The sequence below is a fragment of the Equus przewalskii genome, chromosome 8 (genome assembly GCF_037783145.1).
Source record: "Equus przewalskii isolate Varuska chromosome 8, EquPr2, whole genome shotgun sequence".
Lineage (NCBI taxonomy): Eukaryota > Metazoa > Chordata > Mammalia > Perissodactyla > Equidae > Equus > Equus przewalskii.
Window position 1 is genome coordinate 15,893,469 of NC_091838.1, and position 10,761 is coordinate 15,904,229.

General features: G+C 38.7%; 1 long non-coding RNA gene across 1 annotated transcript; it reads left to right on the forward strand.

Moving 5' to 3' along the window:
* The first annotated feature begins 3,551 nt into the window (after positions 1-3,551).
* Positions 3,552-5,376, forward strand: LOC103547391 (uncharacterized). The gene is made up of 3 exons (XR_543939.2): positions 3,552-3,915; positions 4,088-4,180; positions 4,588-5,376. It is a non-coding gene; the product is annotated as an uncharacterized lncRNA (long non-coding RNA).
* Positions 5,377-10,761: the final 5,385 nt, after the last annotated feature.

Genomic DNA, 10,761 nt, shown 5'->3' on the forward strand with positions numbered 1-10,761 from the left:
GATAAACTGTTTGTCAGATTTATCCCTAGAAATCTAATATTTTTTGATGCTATTGTTAAATATTATTATTATTTTTGAGGAAGATTAGCCCTGAGCTAGCTTCTGCTGCCAATCCTCCTCTTTTTGCTGAGGAAGACTGGCCCTGCACTAAAATCCGTGCCCATCTTCCTCCACTTTACATGTGGGACGCCTACCACAGCACGGCTTACCAAGTGGTGTGTAGGTCTGCACTCGGGATCTGAACCAGCAAACCCCAGGCCGCTGAAGTGGAAGGTGCCAACTTAACCACTGTGTCACTGGGCCGGCCCCTAAATGTTATTATTTTTAAATTTCAATTTCCAATTACTTATTGCTAGTGTAAATATTGTTGATTCTTGTAAATTGATCATGTATTCTGCAACCTTGCTAAACTCATTTTAGTAGTTCTCATAGCTTTTTTGTAGATTTCATTGGATTTTCTACAGGAACAATGATTTTTGCCTAAATATAAGACAGTTGTACTTCTACCTTTCCAATCTGGAAGCATTTTTATTTTAATTTTCTTGCCCTGTTTCATAGGCTGGAATCTCCAGTATGATGTTGAATGGACATGGTGAGAGCAGACATCCTTGTAGTGTTCCTCATCCACTACTCACTATTTCACTGAATGGTGAAAGATTTAGTCTTTAGTATTAAGTGTAGTGTTAACTGTAGGTTTTTGGTAGATACACTTGCCTGTCCTTCAGGAGCCCAGTATTGGGGAAGCTGCACATGCTTCAGGGGTCTGCTCAGTAGCACACCCAGCCAGGAAGCAAAACCCCTTCCTCCTGCAATATCTTTCCTGCACCGCTTACTAACAACACTTAACGTTGTGCCAGCTGGCAAAGGGAAAATGTTTAAAGGGTCTGTCTCTGTTTTTGTGGGTTAGGCAATGCAGGGTGAATTTGGAGCCAAGAGGCAATAAAGCCACCATTGGCATACTGTCTTTTGGGCATTACTGTCTTTCATTGCCGCATGTCCAGTATCTTGAAAACTATTATTTCATACATTTTGTCCATTGTTGTGGTTGTTTTTTTTTTCAGGTAGAAGGGCAAATCGGTCTCTGTTATTCCATCTTGGCCAGAAGCAAAAGTAACTTCCTCTACCGTATTTTGAACTGTAATTTGAGCATACCCTCTGTTACCTTCTAGAACCCTGACTGATGCACTTGTATTTTCTATAAACTGGTAGTTAGGTTGAATGGCTTATTCAGATTCGGGTTAAAAATTGTTTGCAAGAATTTCTTCGTAGGTCATGCTGCGTATTTCATACTGCATCATAGCACATTGTTTTGCTTTTGGCAATGCTAACTTTGATTACTTGGAAGATTAATCTGCTCAGGCTTCTATAACAAAATACCACAGACTGGAGGCTTAAACAGCAGAAATTTATTTTCTCACAGTTCTGGAGGCTGGAAATCTATGATCAAGATCTGGCAGGGTTGGTTCTTGGTGAGGGCTCTCTTCCTGGCTTGTAGATGGCTGCCTTCTCACTATGTCTTCACATGGCCTTTCCTTGGTGTGTGTGTGTAGAGGACAGCAAGCTCTCTTGTGTCTCTTCTTATAAGGACGCTAATCCTATTGGATCAGGACCCCACTCTTATGATGCCATTTAATCTTAATTTCTTCCCTAGAGGACCCCCTTCTCCAAATACAGCCTCACTAGGGGTTATGGCTTCAGTATATGAATTTCCAGGGGACACAAACATTCAGTCCATAAGACTTGGTTAAGGTGATGATCGCCAGCTCTCACCATTGTAAAGGTATTTTCCCCATTACCTTAACAAGGAATATGTAGGGTGACTCTTTCGTACATTGTGACTATCCTGTTGCACAAACATCTTCACCTTGTGTCTTTTTAGCATGCACTAATGATCCTTGCCTGAGTCAATGTCTTTATTAGGGTTTGGAAAATAGTGTATTTTTAGTTGTATCTCTCTTCTTATATTTATTATCTGGCATTCTTCTGTAAAAGTGAGATTTCCCTCATTGACTGGTGGATCAATCAATTTGATCTTTTTGAAAACTCTTTGAAAGGTGGATGGCCAATATTATCAGTCATTAGGGAAATTCAAATCAGAACTACACTGAGATACCACTTAACCCCCACTAGGATGGCCAAAGTAAAAAAGACAGACAATGACAAGTGTTTACAAGGATGTGGAGAAATTGAAACCCTCATATATATTTGGTGGGATTGTAAAATAGTGTAACCGCTATGGAAAATAGTTTGGCAGGTCCTCGAAATATTAAAATAGAGTTACCATAGGACAGTAATTTCACTCCTAGATATATCTTCAAGAGAAATGAAAAAACATATATCCACAAAAAACCCTTGCATGTGAATGTTCATGGCATTATGAATAATAGCCCCAAAGTGGAAACAGTCTAATGTCCATCAACTGATGAATTGATTAAAAAAAGTGATATTTTTCATTCCATTCATATAATGGAATATTCTTTGCCAATAAAAAGAAATGAAGTACTGATCCATATAGATTTTGGCAACAGGAAGTGGTGCACTGATGTAACAAATACCTAAAAACGTGGAAGTGGCTGGAATTGGATAATGGGTAGAAGTCAAAAGAATTTTGAGAACCATAATAGAAAAGCCTAGATTGCCTCGAAGAAACTGTTGGTACAAATATCGACGTTAAATGTGCTTCTGGTGGAGGCTCAGAAAGAAGTGAGGACCATGGCAGAGAAAGCTTCTATAATCTTAGAGAGTACATGTATCATTATGAACACAATGTTGGTAGAAATCTGAATATTACAAACATTTCTATGGGGCTGGCCCTGTGGCTGAGTGCTTAGAATTCTGTGAGCTCTGCTTTGGCGGCCTGAGCTCATGGGTTTGGATCCCAGGCGTGGACCTACTCCACTTGTCAGCCAGGCTCTGGAGGCATCCCACATACAAAATAGAGGAAGAGTGGCACAGATGTCAGCTCAGAGCTAATGTTCCTCAAGCAACAAAAAAAAAAAGAAGAAGAAGATTGGCAGCAGATGTTAGCTCAGGCAAATCTTCCTCACCAAAAAAACCTGAGCAAACAAACAAACAAAAACAAAAACAAACAAAACACATTTCTTGTAAGGGCTCAAAAAGAAGGTAAGAACACACTACTGGAAACTGGAGGAAAGAGATGATCTTTGTTACATACTGGCAGAAAATGTGGCTGAAATGTGTTCCACAATTTTGTGGAAAATAAAACTTATAACTGATGAACTTAAGTATTTAGCTGAGCAGCTTTCGAAGCAAAGAGTTGGAGGTATGATCTGATTTCCTCTTGCTGCTTACAGTAAAATTTGAAAGGAAAGCAACAAATTGAGGAAGAAACTGTTAAGCAAAAAGGAACTAGCACTTTATGATTTGGGAAATTCTCATCCTATCCAGATTGCAAAAGATGCTATACTTAGGAAATTCATTCCTGGGAAGCATGCTCTGGAAAGAAGGCAAGAATGTGACTGGCTGGACAACTTTTTGCTGAAGAGATGAGGCGTATGACTCGGATCCAGTCCACCATCTCAGTAGGAGTCAGGAATGGAGAGTAGGTATGCAGGAAGGGTCTTGTCTAACAGGGCGGTGATTCATGGCTTACACAGGAGACTCACAAGGTTTTGAGAATGTTCTATCAGCGGGAACGTTGCCAGCTTGGACTGAAAGGGACAGAGGTTGGACTAAATAAAGAAGGCTGTGGGACACCCAACATTCTACAGGCAGGAAATGGGCTCATGGAGCTACTCAGCTGCAAACATGTGCTAACCTCAAGAAAGAGGAAGAATGACTCCCAGGGCAGAGCCTTGGGCCCAGAGAGCAGAGCCGCAGGCACAGAGGCAGATGGCAGTGGGACCATGCCTGCTAAGGCCTGTGGAGCTGTGAGACACAGAGGTTGCTCGTAAGGTGTGAAACTTAACAGAATTTACCCTGCTGCATTTCAGACTTGCTGGGAACCAATGACCCTTTTATGCTGTCCATTTTCTCCTTTTTGGAATGAGAATAACCATAACTATTATCCTATGCCTGTCCCAGCCTTGTTTTTTGGAAGCAGATAACTTGTTTTCTCCTTTCACAGGTCTACAGTTGGAGAAGAATTTTGCCCCAAGATAGCTCCTACCAAGAGTCTCACACGTCCCTGATTTAGATGATAAGATTTGGAACTTTTGAGGTAATGACCTTTAGATGAGATTTTGGACATAGAGTTGATGCTGCAATGGGTTGAGACTTTGGGGTTTGTTGGGATGGGGTGAATGTATTTTTCATGTGGAATGGTTGTGCATTTTTGGGCAGACTAGTGGGTTGGATGAGGCCCCACAAAGATATGTCCATGTTCTAATTCCTAGGAGCTGTGAATGTTACTTTATTTGGAAAAAAGAATTCGTACCTTGTGACTATCCTGTTGCACAAACATCTTCATCTGGTGTCTTTTTAGCATGCATTGATGATCCTTGCCTAAATCAATGTCTTTATTAGGGTTTAAAGGCCTTTGCATATGTAATTGAGTTAGGATCTTGAAATGAGATCATCCAGGATTATTCCAGTGGGCCCTAAATCCAATGACAAGTGTCTTTATAGGAGACACGCAGAGGACAGAGAGAGAAGAGGCAGGCAATGTGACCATGGTAGCGGAGACTGAAGAGATGTGGCCACCAGTCAAGGAATGCCTGAAGCCATCAGAAGCTGGAAGAGAGAGAGGAATGGATAGGCCCCTAGAAGGATTGGAGGGAGCGTGTCCCTAATGATACTTTGATTTTGGACTTCTGGTCTTGAGAATTGTGAGAGAATAAATTTCTGTTGTTTTAAGCCTCTGAATTTGTGGCTGTTTGTTACAGCAGCTACAGGAAAGTAGTACAGATTTTGGTACATTTTGATAAGTCAAAGCAACCAGTTACAAAAGACCATATATTGTATGATTTCATTTATACGAAATGTCCAGAACAGGCAAATCTATGGAGATGGAAAATAGATTAGTGGTTGCAGGGGCTAGAGGTAGAAGGAATGAGAGTGACTGCTAATCCATATGGGGTTTCCTTCTGGGTGATAAAAATGTTCTGCAGTTAGATAGTGGTGATGGTTGCACGGTTCTGTGAATATACTAAAAACTACTGAATTTTATGCTTTAAACCTGTTAATTTTATGATATGTGAAATGTATTTCAATAAAGCTATTGTAAAAAATTTAACATTATAAGGTTTTCTTAACATTAATTTTATATTATATCTCTCTTCTCTTCTGGAAAATTAAAAAAAAATAAAATCAATGTATTTGTTTGCTTAATCCTAGTAGATACCTAAAAGGACTTCAAAATTACAACATCTATCTTACCATGTCATTACAACAATAAAAACACTAAGTGAATTTTAAGGATCTTTTTTGTAATTCTTTTAGTCTTTAGACTATATTCCACAAAAAAATACGTAGTCCAAATATGTGTTTAAAAAGTTACTTGAAATACATTTTTGCTTTCTGTCAGTATGGTACTCATTTGGTATAGAATTAACTTTGTTTCTGTTTCTTCTGAATTTTAGAGTTGTTTTCCCTTTTTTTTTTGATTTGATTTAATCTATTCCCTGAACATTTAAGACATTTACATGGGTCAAAAACCAAAACTATATAAAAAGGTATATTCGAGAAAGTCTTGCTTCCATCTGTTTCCCTTCCCTCCCGTTCCCCATTCTCTACCTCCCTGGGCTAACTCTATTAGTATTCATTTCTGTTTATCTTTCCAGAATTTCTGGAAATATAAATAAAATTAAAAAAATATACAAATATATATATGTATATAGTTTTTCTTATTTTATCTCCTTTCTACACAAACGGTAGCATTTTTTTCACTTAATGTGTGCTGGAAACCATTCAAATTACTCATCAGTACATAGAAACCATTTTTTTCTGTGACTGTATGTACTTTATTGTGTGGGTAGTTTATTCCGTCAGTTCCTTACCGGTGAATATTTGCGTTGTTTCCAATCTTTTGATATTACAAACAATTCTGCAATTACTAACCCTCTGCATCTGTTGTTCAGTATTAATCCATCTGCAGGATAGGTTCCTAGAAGTAAGATTAGCGGTAAACGCGTCTGTCGTTTACTCCCACCGGCCACATGTAACAGTGCCAATTTCCCTGCAGCGTCACCAGGCGAATGTATTGTCAAGCTTTTGGATTTTTGCCAATCTGATATGTGAGCAGTTATATCTCAATGCTGTTTCAATTCACATTTCTCTTATGAGTTGCGGTTGAGCATCTTTTTCACGTGTTCACAAGCAAATGGCCTTTCTTTTTCTGAGAACTGTTTTTTTTAAACTTTTTTATAGGGATTTTATTTCCCTCAAAATTTAAGAGCTTTTTATGTACTGGTTCTTTGTGATGTAAATTGTAAATATTTTCTCACAGATTATCATTTGTCTTTTGACGTTTCCTTGTAATCGCTTTTGAAATGGCGAAAATAACATTACAATGAAGTCAAAGAAAAGGTTTATTCTATGGCCTCAACATAACTTTTTATTTTGCAAATTTCCTCCTAGATATGTCCATATTCATGTTCAGATGTAATCAATTCTAATTACTGGTCATATCTTTTGTATTCTGCTTTTGTCACTTAAAATTAGGTGATAAGTCGCTTGGATGGGTCCCATTCTAACTGATTAATTTCGTGACGGATGGTAATTTCTTAAAAAGGAATCAGTATGCTCTGGCGTCTGGAGTCCTGATTCACTTCCCGGCCTCTCAAGGTCAGCGGAAGTTGTTTGCAGGCACAAATCAAATCCTCCCCAGCACCTGCAAGACTGAGTCCGTTCTGGGGCCAACAGCAACTGTATGCGAGTTCCGTGTGGCATCTTGAGACTAGTTAATCCCATGGCTTTTATGCCCATCCTCCATCACTCCCCACAGGGCCAGCTCCTGTCGTTTCATTTCAGGGTGGCTGGTGCTTCTGACATGCGCACAGCCATCTCATTCCGCCCCCCTTCGTCCTCCCCCTTCCCCTCCCCCACTCCGCTCCTAGCTCTGTCCTGGCCTTGTGTACTCAACATCATGTTTACAGTTAAGAGTGTGGAGATAATTTCCTCAATGTCTGAATCTGCTAATAGAATTTTTCTCTTTTGCTGGAGGAGGTTAGTGCTCCCTCTCACTTCCAATCTTGCTTTAAATAGTTTTTTGCCAAGTACAAAGTGGCCAGGTTCATAATTCTAAATAAATGAAAAGCACAATTTTATGATTTTTTTTTGAAGCCTAAAGCTCTTTTTGATGTAACATAAACATCTTGGCCATCTAAATAATCTGTAGAAACAACACGGTTTATTTTTGCTTCTGGTTTTTAGAAAGATGGTTACATAATGAGTCTAGCCGCATCTTAATTTGAGTGCATTTCTCATTGTCCTATTTTTCCTTCTTGTTAAGTAGGAGAGTATATTTGGGGGGGTGGTTGTTATTTAAAGATGACAATATAGGATACATGTCTTTTCCTGGGGTCACTATTTCATCTTTAATTTCAGTATTCCAGAAGAACTTTTTTTTTTTAAAGATTGGCACCTGGGCTAACAACTGTTGCCAACCTTCCTTTTCTTTCTTCCTTTTTTTTTTTTTTAAGGATTGGCACCTGGGCTAACAACTGTTGCCAATCTTTTTTTTTTTTTTCTGCTTTATCTCCCCAAACCCCCCCTGTACACAGTTGTATATCTTAGTTGCATATCCTTCTAGTTGTGGGATGTGGGACGCCGCCTCAACATGGCCTGACGAGCAGTGCCATGTCCACGCCTAGGATCCGAAGCCTGGGCCACTGCAGTGGAGCGCGCGAACTTAACCACTCGGCCACGGAGCCGGCCCCCAGAAGAACTTTTAAAGCTATGATACTAGTAACAATGGTGACTTATATCAAACCTTCATGTTGTACACCTTAAATATATACAATTTTAATTTGTTAATGACTCAATAAAGCTGGAGAACATTTGTAAAAATGAATAAAATATCTGTTGACAAAACAAAGAACAATGGAGTCTTGTATCTATATAGCATGCTATTACTCACAAATGTTTTTGCATATATTATCTCATTGGACTCTGGCCAGTTACTTCTCTGACAGCAGTTTAGTGGGAGAATTTGTTAAATTCTCTAGAACCTTCAAAAACTTGTCTAAAGTCTTTGTGAAACTTTATTTCATTTTTTTTTCCGGCTTTATTGAGATATAATTGGCATACGACATTGTGTAAGTTTAAGGTGTAAAATGTGTTAATTTGATATATGTATACACTGCAAAATGATTCCCACAATAAGAATAGTGAACATATCCATCACCTCACACAGTTACCATTTTTCTTTTTTGTAGTAAGAAATTTTAAGATCTACTCTCTTAGCAACTTTCCAGTATACAATATAGTATTGTTAACCATGCCATACATTAGATCCTCAGAACTTGTTCCCTTTATAACTGGAAGTTTGTACCCTTTGATCACCTTCATCCATTTCCCCCATGCCCTTGGCCCTGGCAACTACCAATCTACTCTTGGTTTTTTCAGATTCTACATATAAGTGAGAGCATACAATAGTTGTTTTTCTCTGTCTGACTTATTTCACTTAGCATAAATGCCCTCAAGGTCCATCCACGTTGTCACAAATGACAGAATTTCCTTCTTTTTTATGGCAGAATAATATTCCACTGTATACACATATATATTACCTTTTCTTTATCCATTCATTTGTCAATGGACACTTAGGTTGTTTCCATATCTTGGTTATTGTAAATAATGCTGCAATGAACATGGGGGTGCATACCTCTATTTGAGATAGTGATTTCATTTCCTTTCGATACATACTCAGAAGTGGATTTCCTGGGTCATGTTGTAGTTTTACTCTTAACTTTTTGAGGAACCTCCATACTGTCTTCCATGGTGGCTGCACCAACTTACATTCCCAGCAACAGGACACAAGAGTTCCCTTTTCTCCATATCCTCGCCAGCACTTATCACTTGTCTTTTTTATTTTTTCATTTTTGAACTGAGGTATAACTGACATATTACATTATATGAGTTCAGATGTACAATGTAATGATTTGATATATTGATATATTGCAAATTGATCACCACAATAAATCTAGTTAACATCCGTCACTGCATCGCTTGTCTTTTTGATAATAGCCATTCTTACAGGCGTGAAGTGATAGCTCACTGTGGGTTTGATTTGCATTTCCCTGATGATCAGTGATGTCGAACACCTTTTCATGTACCTGTTGGCCATCTGCATGTCTTCTTTAGAAAAATGTCTGTTCAAATCCTTTGCCCATTTTAAAATCAGATTATTTGCTTTTTTGCCATTAAGTTGTTTGAATTCCTTTTATATTTTGGATATTATCCCCTTATCAGATATTTGTTTGCAAATATTTTCTCTCATTCCATAGGTTACCTTTTCATTTTGTTGATTGTTGCTTCTTTTGCTGTGCAGAAGCTTTCTAGTTTGATGTAGTCCCACTTATTTATGTTTGCTTTTGTTGCTCATGCTTTTGGTGTCATAGCCAAAATATCGTTGCCAAGACCAATGTCAAGGAGTTTTTTCTTTTTTCTTTCTTTCTTTTTTCTTTTTGAGGAAGATTAGCCCTGAGCTAACATCTGCTGCCAATTCTCCTCTTTTTGCTGAGGAAGACTGGCCCTGAGCTAACATCCATGCCCATCTTCCTCTACTTTATATGTGGGATGCCTGCCACAGCATGGCTTGCCAAGCCATGCCATGTCTGCACCCGGGATCCAAAGTGGCGAACCCCGGGCCGCTGAAGAAAAACATGCAAACTTAAGTGCTATGCCACCGGGCTGGCCCCAAGGAGTTTTTTCTTATGTTTTCTTCTAGGAGTTTTATGGCTTCAGGTCTTACAAATAAGTCTTTCTAGTCATAGGCTGCATAATGATGTTTCAGTCAGTGACAGACCACATATATGGCAGTGGTCCCATAAAATTATAATGGAGCTGAAAATTTCTATCACCTACTGATGTCATAACCATTGTAACATTGTAGTGCTACATGTCACTCATGTGTGTGTGGGGTGCTGGTGCAAACAAATCTGCTGCACTGCCAGTCATATGTAAGCATAACACGTACAATTATGTACAGTACTTAATACTTGACGATGATAAATGACTATGTTACTGGTTTATATATTTACTATACCATACTTTTAATCATTCTTTTAGAGTGTACTCTTTCTATTTATTAAAAAATGTTTAACAGTATGCTGTGTCACGCTGGCAGCAGCTTCACGCATTGTGTGTTTATTATGTCTCATGGTTGCATCATTTTCTCTTGTGTTTGATTTAGTCTCATGTTATTTTGTCCATCATGGCCCCTAAGCATACAAAATCCACTGCTAATGTTGCCAGTAAGAGGCCATGTTGAGTGAGTGACCTGGAAATAAAATTAAAAGTGATTAAGGCAGGGGTTGGCCCTATGACATAGTGGTTAAATTCACGCACTCCACTTTGGTGGCCGGGCACAGACCTACACATGGCTCATCAAGTCATGCTGTGGCAGCCATCCCACATATAAAGTAGAGGAGGTTGGGTGGTGGATGTTAGCTCAGGGCTAATCTTCCTCAAAAAAAAAAAAGTGATTAAGGACTACAAAGGTGAAAAACCAGTGATCATTTTTGCTTGCCAGTCAGGCATGTCCCATTTCACCATAGCTATGATCTTGAAGACTAAGAACAAAGTGACAGAACCTGTTAAAGTATCTGCTTCATTGAAGGCAATAAGACTAACAAAAATTCT